This window comes from Phyllostomus discolor, chromosome 11 (assembly GCF_004126475.2).
Source record: "Phyllostomus discolor isolate MPI-MPIP mPhyDis1 chromosome 11, mPhyDis1.pri.v3, whole genome shotgun sequence".
In the NCBI taxonomy this organism is placed as follows: Eukaryota; Metazoa; Chordata; class Mammalia; order Chiroptera; family Phyllostomidae; genus Phyllostomus; species Phyllostomus discolor.
In genome coordinates, this window is record NC_040913.2 from 26649437 (window position 1) to 26668694 (window position 19258).

A 19258-nucleotide genomic window follows, 5' to 3' on the forward strand; every position below is an offset into this window, starting at 1 on the left:
CACTCTCCCCACCAGAGATAGTGGCCATTTTGTTCCTACTTCCCCACAGGACTTGGTTATCTCTGGGTGTGTTTTTCTCACGTGTTGATGAGCCATCCACAGCGTTCCTGAGTCACTGCCAGCTGGTGAGATCACAACAGTAAAGTTTTCTCCTTTTTTATGCTGAGTAGTATTCCATTGTGTAAATATCCCATAGTTATTTTATACAGGCATCTATTGATGGGCACTTGGGTTACTTCCATATCTTGGCAATTGTAAATAATGCTGCAATGAACAGGATTGCTTATGTTCTTTTGAATTAGTGTTTTGGGTTCCTTCAGACATATACCCCCAATTGGGGTTGTTCATGCAAAAAGCATACACATTTTTAATTTTCTGAGGTGTCTCCTTACTTCTACCCACAGTGGCTCCACCAATCTGTATTCTCAGGAACAGTGCCAAAGGATTCCCCTATCTCCACATCCTCACCAGCATTAGTTGTTGATTGGTTGATGATAGCTATTCTGACAGGTATGAGATTATACCTCATTGTGGTTTTAATTTGCATTTTTCTGAAGATTAGTGAAGTTGAGCCTATTTTCATATGACTATTGCCCATCCATATGTCCTCTTTGGCAAAGTATCTATTCAGATCCTTTGCCCATTTTTTAAATTGGGATGTTTGTTATTTTGGTATCAAGTTTGAAAGTTCTTCATAAATTTTGCATATTAACCCCTTATCAGATGTATCAGGAAATATGTCCTCCCATTCTGTGGGTTGTCTTTTTATTTTGTTGATGTTTTCCTTTGCTGTGCAAAAACTTTTTAGTTTGATGTAGTCCCATTTGTTTATATTTTCATTTGTTTCCCATGCCTGAGAAGATATATCCAATAAAAAGTTGCTGTGAGAAATGTTTGAGATTTTGCTGCATATGTTTCCTTCTAGGGTTTTTATAATTTCAGGTCTAACATTGAAGTCTTTGATTCATTTTGAATTTATTCTTGTGTATGACATAAGAAGTTGGTGTAGCTTCATATTTCTGCATTTATCTGTCCAATTTTCCCAACACCATTTATTAAATAAACTATCTTCAACCCATTGTATGTGCTTGCTTCATCTGTTGAATATTAATTGACTATAAAGGTGTGGGTGTATTTCTGGGATCTCTATTCTGTTCCATTGATCTATGTGTCTGTTTTTATGTCAGTACCAGGCTGTTTTGATTACTATGGCCTTACAGAATAGTTTGATGTTAGGTGGCATGCTACCTCCAACTTTGTTCTTCTTTCTCAGTATTGCTGAGGGGCCCTTCATCATTCCATATTAATTTTTGAAATATTTGTTCTAGTTCTATGAAATATGTCACTGGAGTCTTGATAGGAATGCTTGATTTCTCCCTTTATGTCTGTCAAGATTTGCTTTATATCTTTAGTCATTCCTATGTTGGATTTGCAAATGTTTACTAGGGTTATATCTGCTTGTTGGGTTGTCCTTTATCATTATGCAGTGTCCTTCTTTGTCTCTTACTTTATTATAGCCTTGGTTTTAAAGCCTATTTTGTCAGATGTAAGTGCTGCTACCCCAGCTTTTATTTCTTTTCCATTTGCATGGCATCTCTTTTCCTATTACTTTACTTTTAGTCTGTATGAATCTTTTGATTTGAGATGGGTCTCTCAGAGACAGCATATATACAGGTCTTGTTTTCTTGTCCATTTAACTATCCTATGTCTGTTTGTTGGAACATTTAAACTATTCACATTTAAAGTGATTATTGATAGATACATATTGTAGTGCCATTTTATTGTTAGACTGTGCTCCTCTGTTTTTATTTTCTTTCCCTTTTTCTTCTTCTTAATGCAAGCACTTTAACTTTTATTGCAGTACTAGTTTGGTGTTAACAAACTCTAGCTTTTTCTTCTCTGGGAAGCCCCTTATTTCTCCTTAAATTTTAAATGTAGCCTTGAAGGGTAAAGTAACCTTGGATGTAGGTTCTTGCTTCTTATCACCTTGAATATTTCACACACTTCCTTCTGGCCTGAAGTGTTTCTGCTGAGTAATCAGATAACAGTCTACTTGTAGGTAACTACCTGCTTTTGTCTTGTGGATTTTAGGATTCTCCCCTTGTCTTTAAGCATTGCTGTTTTAATTATGATGTATTGTGGTTTAAGCTTTCTTGGGTCTCAGTTGTTTAGGACTCTCTGAGCTTCCTGGACTTGTGTGTCTTTCTCCTTCACCAGAATAGGGAAGTATTTGGTCATTATTTCTTCAAATAAGTACTCGATCCCTTGCTCACTCTCTTCTCCTGCTCTCCCCACGATGTGGATGTTGTTCTGCTTCATGTTGTCCAAAATGTTTCTTAGGCTCTCATTTTTTTAAATTATTATTGTTGTTGTTGTTGTTGTTGCTCTGCCTGGGTGTTTTTTTCTACCTTATCTACCAAATCACCTATATGATCCTCTCCTTCATCTAACCTACTGTTTATTACTTCCAGTGTGTTATTTATTTCAGATATTGTGTTTATTTCTGACTGCTCCTTTATTATGGTTTCTATGTCTTTTTTCATGCTTTTGAGTATCCTTATAATCATTACTCTAAACTCTCTGAGGAAGTGGTTGCCTCAATGTCATCTAGTTATTCTGGAGAATTCTCTTGCCGGGATCTGTATTTTGTCCACCTATATTGGCTGCTTCATTTTTTGTTTGTTTGTTTGTTTGTTTTATCTATCCATTTTGCTTGTTAAACTAATCAGTCATTAAACTGATTAGTTGTTGAACTAATCAAGCTGCACTCAGCAGCCCGGCTTAAGCTCCATGGGGTTGAGCAGAATACCTGCAGGTTGGGTTCTTGCTTCCCCTCAGGATGATGCCAGTTGGAGAGGACTGCTCTGTCTGAGAAAGATGGTTCCTACAGTATATGGAATGGCTCAACACAGGGATCCTGGTGGCTCTTCCTTTAGTTCTCTCCCAAGAACCACCAACCCCAGATTCCACTCAAGCATCTGTAGTCCATTCTGTCCTCTCTCTGCCTTAGCCCAGGGTAATTAGCTGCAAACAAAATTTTGTGCATTGGCCCTTTAAGAGACTCTTCCAGTCTTCAGCCATCTCTTACTGGAAGACACAAACCCTGATGTTTTTCAGAGCTGGATGTTATCTGGATTCCTTTCTGGCTCTAGTGCTGTAAGGTGGGTAGTCCAGCTTAGGGTTTAGACTCCATACTTCTCAGAGACACCCTCCAGATGCTTAAATAAACCTCTGAATCTTCAGCTGCCATCCATGGGATTCCAGCCAGCCCTCTCATGTCTCCATACTCTCTACCAGTCATGTTGTGGTGAAGTGGTTTCTTCTGTGTGTCCATGGTTATAAAGCTTCTCTCCAGCTTGTGTTTAGTTGGTTATTCAGGATGCTTTCTCTAAAATTTAGTTGCAATTCCTGGTTGGTCCTGGGAGACGATTAGTGTAACTTCCACTTACTCTTCTGCCATCTTGTACTGGAAAAGAACTTTTAAACAAAGCATACTGGGATTACAAATTAGGTTGACTCTTTCCCTCTCTGACTAGGCTGGTCAGCCATAGGGAGCTCAAATTTCAGAGACTGGTGGGTTCCCTAGAGACTACATGGCCAGGTAGGTTTCAATCCTTTGCAACCCTCCTTCACAGAAATAGTATCACTAGCTGAACTGTGACTGGGAACCTGCTGCAGTTACCACTATTTTATATAGGATGGTACTTTTAGGAGGCAGAAAAGGGATTTCAGATGCATTCCTGTACTGGCAGAAGGTAGCAGGGCTGTTTGTGTTTGGGTATTTTAAAGGGAGTAGGGCCCTGAGGCAGAAACCTACCACCATTCCAAAATAATATAACCTTTAAACAACCCCTTTCGTTTTCACCAAACTCCTGTCTTCAGAGCTATGGCTCTAGGCAGCAAGCGATAGAACCTCACTGACTGTTCTGGAAAGCACGAGTCTGTCCAGTAACATGAACACCAACTTTTCCAGCTTCAACATGACTACCCACCGTGACTCACTTTTAGTTAGGAAGTTTTAATTTCAGACCATCTTATGTGGTTACTTTAGGTGTCTGGGTTTGTAAGACTGGCTTGCCGACTTAAACTGAGTTTACCAGATTAAGAATTTGGCCTCTTTTTTTGTCCACAAAAATTACCTTGGGCTGGTTACTTTTAAAGAAAAGCAGACACAGGAAAAGTTCTGAAAACCTAGTAGAAGTTACCCTTTGTAAGAAACATTTGCATTCATAAGGGAAAACTTCATTTGTAAAGGTGTCTCCATTTTAGTAAGAAAAGATGGCTAAATATCTAGACAATACTAACAATGCAGATGGCAATGACCTAAATCTGCATGAAATGCTCACACATTTGCCTTACTTTTCTTGATAACATCCCATAACTGACCACTGCCCCCAACATCTTTTAGCTGGAGATAGTATTTAAGGTGGTTGCTTGTGCCATTACAGAGAGTTACTCAGGTTTCCTGGGTATCTCCCATGTACACAGGAAGAATACATGTTATTAAAGTTCTGCTTGTATTTCTCCTGCTAATCTGTCTTTTATTACTGGGGATTTTCAGCCAAGAATCCAGAAGGATAGAGGGAAAATTACTTTTTCTCCCCTGTAGACAACTTTTATTAATTTGTTCCCCACAACATTTTAACAAGATTTTCTTATAAATATCACATTATATAATTTCAAAAAGTCTAATGTTGGATAATCATATGGATTATTATTGTCTCATATGTAAAATTAAAATATTACAGTTATATAAATGCTGTATATTATTTTTCCTCTAAGTCTCTGTAATTGGAAAATGGCAATTACTTTATATATATATATTCTAATTCAGAAATTTATATAAATTTATATATTATATGCATGAACAGAATATCTTTAAATTAAGATTAAATATCTTTAAATTTAATTTTTAAATTAATTTTTGGCTTTTGTACCCTGAAAATATATTGACATTTAAATTTCTTATACTTGAAAATAATGAAAAGTTAACACAAGCTATACACACAAAAAATTATATATTCAGAATACAAGAGGGGACTTTAAAAGACAGAAATATGTTCTGGAGCGCACCCGCAGGTCCCTTGTAGTACGGCTTCCTCTGCTAAGTGGGTGTTCTACACTGCACCAGCGGGTGCTGTTGTGAGAGCTTGCATTCCCTTTCAGTGAATTTTTTTGTAAGACTTTTTCACCATGTTTGTCCATTTCATGATGGGTGGTTTATGAGCACAACTATCCACACTGTGCTGAGTGTTCAGCAGGTTTTGACCAAAAACAGTGTGACCCCTGTGCCCCACCCTCCCTATTCACCTGACCTCACCCTGAACGACTTTTATCTGTTTCCCCAGACAAAAATAGTCCTCAAAGGGAAACGTTTTGTCAATGTGGAAAAGGTAAAACAAAAAACCAAAAGAAGCACTAAAAGGCATCAAAATCAATGAGTTCAAAAACTGTTTAAAGCAGTGGGAAAAAAGTCTTGATATGTATATTGCATCAAATAGTACTTAAAGATGACTGAAGTTTAAACATGTAATAATAAACAATTTTTAATAGATTCCATGGGGGGGGCTTGCATATGTAAAACACAATGTGAAAACAGAATTATTTATTTTCTGTTATTTGCTTGTCATTTCCATGATGGTGATGGAAACGACATCCCTGCATGTGCCAGGCAAGGTGCTCAGCACACCTTCCCTGAAAGTAGCTCAAAGACATGAAAGATAACAAATGATCAATGTGTGATTACATCCACTCGAATAACATTAAAAAGTCATTTCTAGGATGGTTTGGGGAATGTGAGTGACATCTAACTTTATTTTGTGAACATGATGTCTGAATCCCTGAAGATAAAGTTTTTTAAAAATACTTCTTCCCTACTTCACTGCTACATGAAGAATTTCTTTTCCTGGACACTCCCTGTCTTTTGTACCATCCATCACTACTCTATATGGCAGTGAACATAGTCATATTGTGATAAATGAGCAACAGTGTTGGAAAAATAATTTTTTTAAATTTAAGAAATTCTCTCCACAAAGGCAATAAGAAAAACTCTTTTATTGTTGAATAAACATGAAACCAGAATGTATGCATCTCACAGGCAACCTACAAAGAAATTATGAAGACAGAAAGAAATATCATCTTTTTACATAGCCAAGCAGGTAGACATAGTTTCAAGATAAATAATACCTAGTCTGCAAGTCAGAGCACTGGATGGCCCCATTTGTCACACATAGTTCATTCTGTCTTTACCTGGTAGTTGGGGTGACCATTTGTATTAGTAAGCTTTATCCAGAGGGGGAAAAAAAAACACTTCCAAAAACTTAAGGTAGCAAGTAATTTTTCAACTTGGAGAAGGAGCTCCATTAAAATTAGGCTTCCACCCTCCCACAGGAAGTTGGAGGTAGGGGTGCTATCTCCTTAATTATTACACTTCAAAGAGATTTCTCTCCGGTCCTAGAAAAAGGTATTCTTAGGTCATAAAGCTGACAAAAAGCTTATCTGTCTTTGAAAGGATTTATATGCCTCCCAAAGAGAAGACAAAGTACTAAGAATTACAACTTTTTTAAAAGTAAATTTTCTGAGAAAAAGAAGGGGAAGAAAACCTCTTGTCTTATTTTCAATATGGAGAATTAAGACGCTTTATTTGTATTTTTCCTTGTTACCTGTCCAAAATCCATGTGACCTACGCTTTGAAAGCACAAAACTGAAAATATCAGAGCTTGAAATAAAGAAATTTTCATGGATAGAGAAGGTGCCAGTCAAGAAGAAAGAAATCCTAGTAATTTCTCAAATCCATCTTTGAAAAGTAAGAATTCAGGCTTTTTTTAGGTCCAGGGAAGGAAAAACGGGAGGGGCTATTTTTGTAAAAACTCGACCCCGGCAGAATTCCTCTAATGACTAACATGTGATTAGCCTGAAGGCCCTGGGGACAGCACAGGCATGGACCAAATGGAGTCTTAGAGATGATCATTTCACTGTATTGTATCCTTAGGCAATAGAAATTAGTGTGTTTTCCCTCCAGTTGTTTTTCTATTCCCCCTTTTCTTTCTCTGCTAGGGCCAGGATAAGGCAATGTTCTAGGTTAAGGGTATGCAAAATATGGCTTCCAGCCAAATGCTACCTGCTGCTTATTTTCTTATGACCTATGAACTAAGAATGGTTTTACACTTTTAAATGATTAAAAAATATCAAAATAATAATAACATTTTATGACCTGAAAATTACACGATGCTCAAATTCCAGTGTCTATAAATAAACTGTTATTTAAACAGAGAGATGCTCTCTCTTTCACCCCTTGCCTGTGAATACTTTCTAGCTATACCACCAGAGTTGAAGATTTGCAGCAGAAATCAGGTGTCCATAAACCATACAATATTTACTCCCTCATCCTCTATAGTAAAGGTTTCCTGACATCTGATCAAGGTACTTACTAACAGTTCATTCCCTGGATAAGGACTTTGCTACTGTGGGGGAGGAAAAAATTTTTTTCTACCTTCCTAGGTTCTTTGGCTGATGTAATAATTAAATCTACATGAGACCGAGTAACAAGAGAAAATAACATAATTTAACTTACATATATGCCCATGGGAAGCCTACATACATGAGCTAGTCAGAGACCTGACATACGTGAGGGGTTCAGGGGCAGAAAGTTAAAATGAAGAATGTATGGCATTCTGAGTCAGGATGAGGTCAGGTTCTTTGGGGCTTCAAAGAGTCACTGCAGGATGATAAAAAGAGCAGATGTTCAGTATTTAGTAGTTTTCCATACAGACAGGTAAAACAATATTTCTGGTGATAACTCTTACTGTTTTTGTAGATAATGTTATACTCATTTATATGTTGATATCTTTGCCTAAGGATTTGTATTCTACCACATTTTTCCCCATCTTAGAACAGATCATCATTGTTAGTTATTTGAATACACTCTTAAATAAGTCTTTTTCTGCTTAGTAGTAATTCAAAAAGTTGAAGTGCAACTGTTTGGAAATTCACAGTTGCTACATCTCCTATGTGCTATGCTCCCACACAAAAGTGTTGAAGTCCTTTTAAAAATAATACATATTTGAATGCTTGTGTTTTTTTCAAACCTTTTTCTGTCCCTTACTTCTATTACCAGGTAAAAATGATGTGCAATAATTAGCTTATACAAATGACATATTTAGATATTAACAGATATAGAAAATGCTCATAGGGAATTTATTCTTATTTTATATCTCTGAAAACAAGAATTATATTAAACCTGGTTTTACATCAATTAAAAAGTTTAAGCAAATTTCTAAAGGATTCTAGGACACAGGTCATGAAGTGTATACATTAGGGAGAATAGCCAAATCGCATGACCGAGCACTGCCCTGATTGATTTTTCCTCTGATCTTCTCACCCAATTACATTTGCAAAAGTTACCATGGAGACTAAAAGCTTGACTACTGAATTGAACTAGCAGGATAATACCAAAGAATATAGTAAAGGAAAGCTAAAGTGATTCCAGAGTCAGAGGTGTCTTATTTTAACTTGTAAATATGCTACATTAAATTTTCTATGCCCTACAAAGTCAACAACACCTACCTATTATCAGGAAGAGTAGAAACAGAGAAGTAGATTAGCCAGACAAGTAAATGTTTATTTGGGTTTTGATGATTAGTTTCTAATTTTCTATGTGCTTGTTGTTTATCAGGTTGTTTACTTATATAAGTACATATCTTTAAAAAATATATCACATTTTTAGATATACATTTACAACCTGAATGAGGAAGATCTATGGTCACAAAAGCCATTATTTTAGTGACTGAAAAACTTTTTTGCACTAATGTTATTAATCATACATTATGCTACTAATGTGAGTGAAACACCATCATAACAATTTAGGAATTTTTTAGAAAAAACTTAGTTCTTCAATTAGCTTGAAATTATATAGGCATCTAAAATTACAGATCCATATTGAAATGAGTAAATGATTCTCTATAATTTGTAGCATAATGATGTCACATGTGATATATTCATAATGCAACATATTCACTTGTCAAATATTCACTGAATACCTTCCGTAATGTTAGCAATCCAAATCAATATTGAAGGCATAATTTCAAACAATAAATTATTCTTCATATCCAGAACAACGGGAAGGAAGATAATTGTGAGCAAATGATTCCTGTATCCTGAATAAGTTCTGTGATACATTTAAGTGCTAGATATAAAATAAATTGATGAGGGAATATCAAATTGCTTGGGGAGATGAAGAATAATTTACCAGAGCAACTCTTATTTATGGCATAGAAACATCTGAAAGAGACATCTGAATTAGGCTTGAAGTAAGACGTGGGAAGCAATTGTTTTTTTCTCTAACCACCTCAAACTGGTCCTGGCAAAACTAACACTGCTAAATCTTGGTAGGAGGAAGGTAGTTCTCCTTGGTTCTCTCTTTAGAGGCTCAGAAATAAACCCTAAACTGTTTTATGATGAATCCTTAGTAAATGCAGACCAACTAATGTCTTCGAATTTTCTGTTAGCAATGCTCAGTAACTCTGATTTGAAAAAATTTAGGGTGCATTTTCTCTTCTGTAAGGCCTCTGAAAAAAGAAACATTGTAAATATTTATCAATCTATTTTTCCTTTATAACTACAAAATTGATAGAAGGAATTTACTAAGATAAGAATCTTAAATAACAGGAGTTACTGAACTTTGCTTTTACCAGTTTACTCCAAACACACACACACAAAGTCAGTCCAGAAAAAGTCCAGCCATTGTTAATGTAATGAGAAGGGTTTGTGAGATAACAATGCAGCTTGGCAGCCAAGGAGAGTGGATGGGAATGTGCATGCATGAGCAGCGATGACTTCACTGTACTAGTCAGAGGGAATGGTAGATGCTGTTTAGTGAGCATGTGTACTGTTTGGCCATTGTATTCAGAATGACAGAGCGAGTGGAGCAATGAGTCTGCACCAAATTTTGTGTCAAGATTGAATACTCCTCCACCGAAATTATCAGGGTGATTCAGAAGGGCACAGCTATGGACAACTAGTGACTGGGAGCTTCATCATGACAATGCAACAGCTCATGCATCACACCTCATGCAGAATTTTTTTGGCAAAACATCAAATCCCCCAGGTGACTCAGCCCCCATACAGCCCAGATTTGTGCTCTGAGACTTCTGACTTTTCCCAAAACTAAAATTGCCTTTGAAGGGAAAGAGATTTCAGACCATCAGTGAGATTCAGGAAAATAAGATGGGGCAGCTGATGGCGACTGGGAGAACTGTGTGGGGTCCCAAGGTGCCTACTCTGAATTCCTGAAGGGGACTGAGGTGCCATTGTCCTTTGTTCAATGTTTCTTGTATCTTCTTCAATAAATGCCTCTATTTTTCATATTACATGGTTGGATATATCTTTACATTTATAGAAAGTTTGATAATACAAAAAAAAAAAAACCTTTATTACCTCTGACCAGGTGGCTCAGTTGTTTGGAGTGTCATCCTCTACAACAAAACATTGTGGGTTCAGTTCTTGGTCAGGGCACATACCTAGGTTTCAGGTTCATTCCCCAGTCAGAGCACATACAGAAGACACCCAATCAAAGTTCCTCTCTCATATAAAGGTCTCTCTGTATCTCTCTCCTGTACCCCCCTTAACCCCTCTCCCTGGGACTCCAGAATCCCTGTCTTACTCAGCCACAATCACCACTGGTTTTTACAGCCAGTAATTATGAGGACTTCTCTTCCTGGCCCTGGAACACTAGGCTAAGGGTCCTGGTGTAGAGCTAGGACCACACACTCTTCAGAGGGGACCTCTGAAGTTGAGATATTACTCCTGATTTGTGTTCATAACTTGTGGATGTGAGACTAGACCACTCCTCATCTGTGCTTCCCTTGTCAGTCTCAATGTGAATTCTTTTTTATATCCTTAGTTTTAAACCGCCAGTTAGCTAGATTTCAGGTGGTACGCACGATGGCTGTTCTGTAGCTGAGTTGTAATCTTGGTGTGGTCATGGAAGGATGCAAGCACTGCATGTACTTAATCCACCATCTTGACCAGAAGCCCCAGATCTACTTTTGGGGGGATACTATAGGTTTTCTAAGTTCCGTTCTAATTTCCAAGTCATCCTGCTGTTTCTTAAGGGTAGATTTTAGAAGGGGTAGCAAGCTTTATATCCTTGTTACAAATTGTGATGTTGGTATTTAAGGAAGTCTATTGATATTTTCAGTTTGTTTAAAATGTAAATTAGCCCTGGCTGGTGTAGCTCAGTGGATTGAGCACAGGCTGTGAACCAAAGTGTTGCAGGTTCAATTCCCAGTCAGGGCACATGCCTGGGTTGCAGGACATGGCCCCCAGCAACCACACAACCACACACTGATGTTTCTCTCTCCCCACCCGCGCCCTCTCTCTCTCCCCCCCTCCCTTCCCTCTCTAAAAAATAAATAAATAAAATCTTTTAAAAAAAAATCTCATCACTTCAAAATACACTAATTTAAAAAAAGTAAATTAATAGAATTGTGTTTAGTAAGCATATCCAATAATCCTTCAAGATTCTTAAATTTTTATACGAACATATAGTAATTGCTAAGAGAGTAATTAAAGTTTTAATATCTGACAGTATTATACAAGTATTTCACTGTCAAAAAATAAATACAGTATTACAATACAATATCCCTGTTGGGATCCACCCTGCCTGGTTTCAGGAAGCTGTAACTGCCCCCCGCCGCTTCCCCACTAAGGCTGAGTGAGAGACCTCCAAACCAGGAGACACTAAGGAGACAAGCTTATCTCCCTGGTGGGAGTGCAGCTTCTGCTCCTTTTTTCATAACTGGCTCCCAGTGCTTGATTAGTTAGCCAATGACGGGTAAGATTCCCCAAGAGGGGGATGACCTAAGACAGGCATGATCATGTGGAGGTCTCAGGGAAGGACTTGGGGGGCTATGGAGAAAGAGAGTGATGGACCCTCGCCCCTCAGCTTTGACAAAGCCTGAGTCCTCATTCTGCCTTCAAGAAGTCTCCTAATCTCTTGGCTTCCTTACTTCCTCTGCCTGACTTAATCTTGAAACAATGACAGAGGGTGGTGCAGCTCTGCACTGGAAAGGGCTGGTTCCCTGGGAGATCAGGCCTGAGAAAGAATACATAAACTCCTGTGAAACCTGCTTTGCTAAGAATGCTCTTAATTAAATGATAAAGGTCCAAGAGGAAAGAGTTTGTTTCCCAAAAAGTTTGTAGCCCTTTAGCTAATAGACCCTGATTCGGAACAGGCCTTCAGAGTTCTTTGTATGTTATCTATTGTTTGACCCTTATGACCTGACAATGATTAATGAACTTTACCTGTATTCCTGGGCAAATGAACAGCCAATAAAAACCCTGTGAAGGAAGGATCAGGGCGCTCTCCTCTTGAGAGTGGCCAGGCCACTCTGAGGCACCCTCCCCTTGAGAGGGTAGCCAGGCCATCCCTTTTCCTCCACACAGGTCTCGGTAGGTAGTCCCGGTGAATGTCTCATGTCTCATCCATGACACCGCAGACACTGAGGGCCAGTGTCTGCGTCAGATACCTACCGAATACTAGCAAAAATATATAGTTTTGAAGGGGCTCAGGATACATTACCCCTAACTATGTCTCTCTGGTATATTGACTATTTAAGTCAAAGGAGTTTAATAAAACAGCAGAAGCAGAAAGATTACTCTGAACTCCTTTCCACTCCCCATGTCTTTCATCCTTAAAATAGGTCATAGTCATAAAACACTCAAGCAAGACATGCCTTCCCTATATCCAGAGTAAAGGAGTATCTTTATGTCTGTAGACAGAGGGACACCCAGAAAATTCTCAAAGAACTTTCCAAATTTTTCCCAGCTAACTAAAATGACCTCATACTCATTAACCTACTGTATTTTTCCATGACTGGCCAGTCTTCATCAAACCTAAAATAAAAGTATGTAGTTCTGACTGTGTCTTTGGGTTTTTGTTCCCTTCTGAAAGCTCCTATGCCATATAAAACTTACATTAAGTATATTTGTATGCTTTTATCCTGTTAATCTGCTCCTTGGCAACTTAGTTTTCAGATCCAACCAAGGACCCTAAGAAGGTCGAATAAAACCTTTTCTTCCCATACAATTTTCATTTCTGGTTTCCTAAAACATTATTCTTGTTATTTTTGCTTCAGTTTATTACATCATTATAATTTTATTGTGATTTATCTTTGTTTATATAAGAAACATCACTTATTTTGATTGAGAATTGTAATTTAACTATATTTATGTCTTTCTTAGTTAAATGTTATTTGCCTTCAAGAATTACTTTCTCTCCATACCTGATTGAAAAAGACATCCGATTTCCTTTAATAACCAAGTCATGGTTTAAGAGGCAGTAGTGATAATAAAGTTGTTTTGCCAGAGACAGACTCATAGATGGAGAGCAGATGACAGTTGGTGGGTGGGGCAGAGAGGTTAGTGGGTGGAGGGATTGAGCAGAAAAAACAGGTTGACGGACATGGGCAACAGTGTGGTGATTTCTGGCAGGGAGGAGGCATAAGGTAACCTAATGGTAATGGAAAAAATATAATAAAGATTATGTAATTTTTAAAAAACTGGTTTTTTCTGAATTATTCATAGTCAACAAAAAACAGAGAGGCTGGAGAACTCCTTAAGTTGAATATTTGATAGATTTTAAAAAGCAGTCTTCAACAGCCAATAAGAAAGAAATAAAATTGAACAACAAATAACACAATAAATGATGCAATTGAAATAAATTGAACATTGCCTGGAAAATCAAGAAGACAAAGAATAAAAAATTATGTTGCTTATGAAGCATGCATCACATAGTTTTACTTTTTGTTTTGTAAAAGCTTTTTGTGGGAAATAATGTTTTTTGTAGAAGAGTAGTAATTATTATCTTCATGTTTTACTTTCCTTTTTGCTAAGGCATAATGCAATAACTTAATAAATTAACCACTGTCCCATTGAAACTTCTTCCTGTGAGACCCCGCATTAACACCACACACAGGAGCTCTAGGGGATTATAACCAATTTCATTCCCTCTTCTTTCTCTCCCTCTCTCCTTCCATCCCTCCCTTCCCCTGCACTCCTCTGTCTACCCTTCAGCAACATAGCACTCTGCTTCTAGAATGATGTTTTACCTTTAACTGTACTCGTTTGTGTTATTCAAGAACTGCTATTTATATTGACATTTTCCTGACCAAAGTTAAATTGTTCAGTGGTAGACATTTCTCTACAATTGGGCATATCATTATAAACTCTCATCGTGAGCTTAAATAATCATTGGTCCAAGGTTTCAACATAGGGATATTCTCACCATTTCTATCAGAGTCTCCAGACTCACATAGGTTATTGGGAATTTCCTCATTTTTTTGGCATGGAATATATTTGGTGTGAGAACTATAATTCCAAGAGTAACTAGAGTGGATTCCTGATTATCTTTCAAGCAGAAAGAAAATGAGAGCAGACACAGAAGGTCTTTGTAGCTGCTTAGCAATTTTAAACTTTCCAAGTAAAACCTGTACCCCATCAGACATCCATTCATGAATGAAAATGATAACTATACAAATAAACACAAACATATATACACAAGACATGTTACCTACACAGTCTCAAATTATCTGTTATAAGAATCCTGTTAGCCCTGGCTGGCATAACTCAGTGGATTGAGCTTGGGCTGCAAACCAAACTATTGCAGGTTCGATTCCTAGTCAGGGCACATGCCTGGGTTGCAGGCCACGGCCCCCAGCAACAACACACTGATGTTTCTCTCCCTCTCTCTCTCTCTCTCTCTCTTTCTCCTTCCCTTCCTTCTCTAAAAACAAATAAATAAAATCTTTTTTTAAAAAGGAGAAGGTGTATGTATTAAAAAAAAGAATCCCTGTTAATATTTTTTTGTTGAAGATAAATAATTCTGTAAAATACAGTAAAAACATTAAGTCATTGTTGCTAGAATGTACTTGGACATGGATCTAAGCCACTGCCTAGGCTGAAACAAAAAAGGGATACAAACTTCACCAGCTAAATACCTGACCAAGAGATTCCCTGTATCTGAAGCATTTCAGGCATAACCACCTGCATCCTGCTGGAAACCAGTTGAATCCTCATTGCCCCTCCCCTCTCCCTGGAGCTTTCTACAGAATCAGCCCTCCCACATCAGATACTCACAACACCTGGGGCAGATCAGCAGGGTGACTCACCCTCCCCCAGGGGTCTGCTACACACCTTAAAAGCCCTTCTACCCTTACCCCTGGGGCTGCTGTCATTGGGACCCAGCCTGCCTGACCACAATGTCCCTCAAATAAAAGCCCTTAATTGGACTTCTCAGGTTCCAGGTCCTTTCTTGGCCACCTTGCTACGTAACAAATGTTAATTGTTCTGAAGTTTCTAAGAATTTATTTTCTACTTCTTACTTTGTCAAAGGCCTGTAACAAACAATTTATAGCATAGTACACTGACCTGAATATCTTTATTCCCATAGAAATGTCACTGTATCCATGGAGATCAGATTTTACTAGGAACACCAAAATTAAAGTATCATAAACAGGAGATGATAAGACTACATTTCTATTTCATGTAAAGTATGAAAGTGTATGCATTACAGAGTTGGTATGAGAACTGTCCTTCCTGGGGTCCCCAGACACCCAGGCTCCTTCCACTCAATTGTTGATGCACGTAAGACTCTGCTGCTTTTCTCTTTGGGAACACAGGTGGGGCAGTACTGACCACAGCTATGTAAAGGCAGCTGGACAGTAGGGAGGATACATAAAAGCAAGAAAGCACTCATGTTAACTGTCCCAAGAAAATTCCAAGCAGTTGACATAGCACTTTGTCTTTGTCCTGATAGCCGAAATTTAGTTACATGTCTCACCTAACTACATAAGAGTGCTTGAAATGAAATCTTTATCCTGGGGAGTTCCATTAATTTAAAAAAAATATAAAAAAGGAAGTTAAAACTGCAAGTCATACCTGCTACATCATTGCACAGATACAATTTTGTGCTTAAAAGACTTTCCAGCAATTATGTATTTGATTGACTACTTAAAAAAAAGTCTATCTAAAGTTTATCTGACTTTCAAAAAACTTTTTAAAATAGTTGAAAAGTAACTATTTTTTTTTACAAAATTGGAATTACTGGAGTTCAGTTTCTACTTATACTCTGTTTCGAGAAATGAAGTATAGATTTAATTTTAATAGAGTTCAATGGCTTTCTCTATTAGATATGAGTAATAAAATTCACTTCACTGCCTCAGTGACTTTGATATCACTGTACAATCATGTTCTCAATAGTGTCATTTACTAAAAAGACAAAAGGAAGATACACTGTCATCATTTTAACTTGACAAAAGCATATGATTTCTGGGATGGATTAAGAACTGCCGTGGCAGATTTCATGGTCACTTTGGATAGTTCAGGGTGAAGGTTTATACATATGTCCTTCGACAGACTAAGGCAAAAACCTAATGCTTAAACACACCTGGAAGGCTTTCTTCCTAATAAAGCTTGTAAGTTGCAGTTGCCTAAAGCCATTATCAGTGGAACTTACTAATCCAAATTGGCCTCTGTAAAGAACAGAATATTCACATTAAATGCAAAATATGCAAAGATTAAAATTACTGTGAAAAGAGAGATTTAACCCTTTTGGATTTCTGGTAAGAAGTCACACAATAAATTTTGCTTCCCTCCCAAAACCACTTTTTCTTCCCCAATACTCAGGCTGAGGGAAGAAAAAAAGATGGAAGGAAGGAAGGAAGCAAGGGAAGAAGGAAGGAATGAATCTTGGAGTAGGATATATTAGAGGACACTATTTAGATTATATTTACAAGGACTGGACATTTGGTGGTATGTGTATATATATATACACGTATATATATATGTATATGTATATATATATACACATATACCAAAAGAAATGAGACATTATAGAATGTTTATTTTTCTAAGTTTGGCATTAGTGTTTTAGATACATATTTTCTCACATTGTGACTTTATATTTTCAATCAAGTTTGGAATTCAGATAGAAGTAATTCAGTAGTCTAGGTAAGAGATGATATGTTTATACAAAGTTAGTGATGGTCAAGATGAACTGTTGGAGGCTGTCCAACAACCGACCCTTGACATAGTCGGGAGGGATGAGACACATCCACACAGCAGAGGGGGCTGTGGCCAGGTCTCCTGTCTATCTCTTCCCATATGCTTGTCCCTATTAGCATCAGGTGGTGAGATTTTTGGACACCTGTGTTTTATAACAAAAAACTCTGCACAATGCCTCTGATTCTGCGTGAAATGACTTGCTGACCACTAACTAGAGACCCCTAGCAACCCTAATGTTGCCTGTTTCCCTCACCTGGGAAGTTAAGGACAAAATTAAACTATGGGCAGACCAACTACCAGAGTGCTGAAGGAAGCTGTTGCTAGGAATGTTTCATAGGGAGTCACCATTCAAAAGCTCAAGATTTATTAGAACCACAGCCTTTCCCATGCCCTGGGCAAGAGGGGTTATTGATGGGACCAGGTAAACAGAGGAGGGAGAAGTTTTCATTTAAATATAATAATCTCATTTTTTTAAGAAAATGAGGAGAGCTTAAGAAACATAATGGGAGAACATATACACCGATACATCAGTGTATAAAGGGTTAATATCCAAAGTTTATAAAGAACTTAAAAAACTCAACACCAAAAAACCAAAAAACCCTGTTAAAAAATGAGCAAAGGACCTGAATAGATACTTCTCCCAAGAGAACATATAGATGGCTAATAGACATATAAAAAATTGCCTAACATCACTAATCATCAGAGAAATGCAAATTGAAACCACAATGAGATATTATCTCATATCTGTTAGGTTGACTATTATCAATAAATCAACAAACAAGTGCTTGAGAGGAGAGGATATGGAAAAAAGAGAGTTCCTTGTCATTGTTGGTGGGAATGCAGATTGGTGCAGCCACTGTGGAAAGCAGTATGGAGGTACCTCAAAAAATTAAAAATGTGCCTGTCTTTTGAATAAATGATTTAATTTCTGGGAATATATCCAAAGAAACCTAAAACACTAATTCAAAGAGCATAAACAACCCTATATTCATTGCAGCATTACTTACAATCACTAACATATGGAAGCAGCCCAAGTGTCCATCAATAGCTGAGTGTATAAAAATAACCGTGGGACATTATACAGTGGAATATTACTCAGCTGTAAAAAAGAAGAAAAATTCACCCTTTATGACAGTATGAATGGACCTAAAGAACATTATGCTAAGTGAAATAAGCCAGTCATAAAAGACAAATACCATATGATTTTTCTCATATGAGTAATCTAATGAACAAATTGAAATAACAAGCAAACTAGAGACAGACTCATAGAAAGCAGAATGACTTCTAGTGGGGAGGGGAGATTAGGGGGTAGAGAGTTTGAGCAAAAAGTAAAAATGACTCATGGACATGGACAACAGTGTGGTGATTTCAGGCAGGAGGGAGAATATGGGGACTAAATGGTAATGGAAAAAATACTAAAAATACATTTTTTAAAAATTGGCTGTCCCATGTCCCTAGTTTATGGGAGATAGACTCTAAATCCTTAGAATTCCACATTAGTAGGAGTATCTCTGTTGTTCATGATGCATTCCTCAGACTCCCACTAATAAGGTGACTCATGATGACCCCTACACAGTTTATGCTAACGAGCATGCGCAAGATGGTGGTCATACCAAAAAATGGAAATCATGTAATTAAAGGGTCAGTTTGTTTCTTAAGAGAGTTGATAGCTGAAAATTGAGTTCACTCACTTAGCCAATGATTCAATCAATCATGTCTGCTTGATGAAATCCCAATAAAAACTCTGTACACTAAAGCTTGGATGAGCTTCCAAGGTTGGCAACACTCTGTACATTGCCACATACCAATGTACCAAGTGAGTAACGTATCTCTGGGGAAAATGAAAGATTTGCCTCTGGTTCCCTCCCAGACTGATACCCCTGAGTCTCCCCATTTGGCTGCTTGTTATTTGTATCTTTCTGCTAAAAGGAAACTGAAATCATAAGTACAACATGCCATTGAATAACATCATTTTATTCAATTTTTAATTTTAATGTTGATGACATAGCATAGGAACTTAACTCTTGTTTGTATCAATTAACCTGGGTAAAATTGGTTTCATTGCACTATTTCACTTGAAGTTGCAGAATCTATTGATGACATTAAGAATTTTCTGTACATTTTTCTGAATCTTTTGAGACAACCTAGCAAAGTACCTCATTAGAAGGGTTAATAGATACCCCTAAATTTATAGCCA

The 19258-nt window shown here is 37.4% G+C and overlaps 1 long non-coding RNA gene across 1 annotated transcript; it reads left to right on the forward strand.

The window, feature by feature from the left end:
• The first annotated feature begins 1096 nt into the window (after positions 1-1096).
• Positions 1097-14919, forward strand: LOC118497245. The gene is made up of 3 exons (XR_004899775.1): positions 1097-1272; positions 2586-2588; positions 14908-14919. It is a non-coding gene; the product is annotated as an uncharacterized LOC118497245 (long non-coding RNA).
• The last annotated feature ends 4339 nt before the right edge of the window (positions 14920-19258 follow it).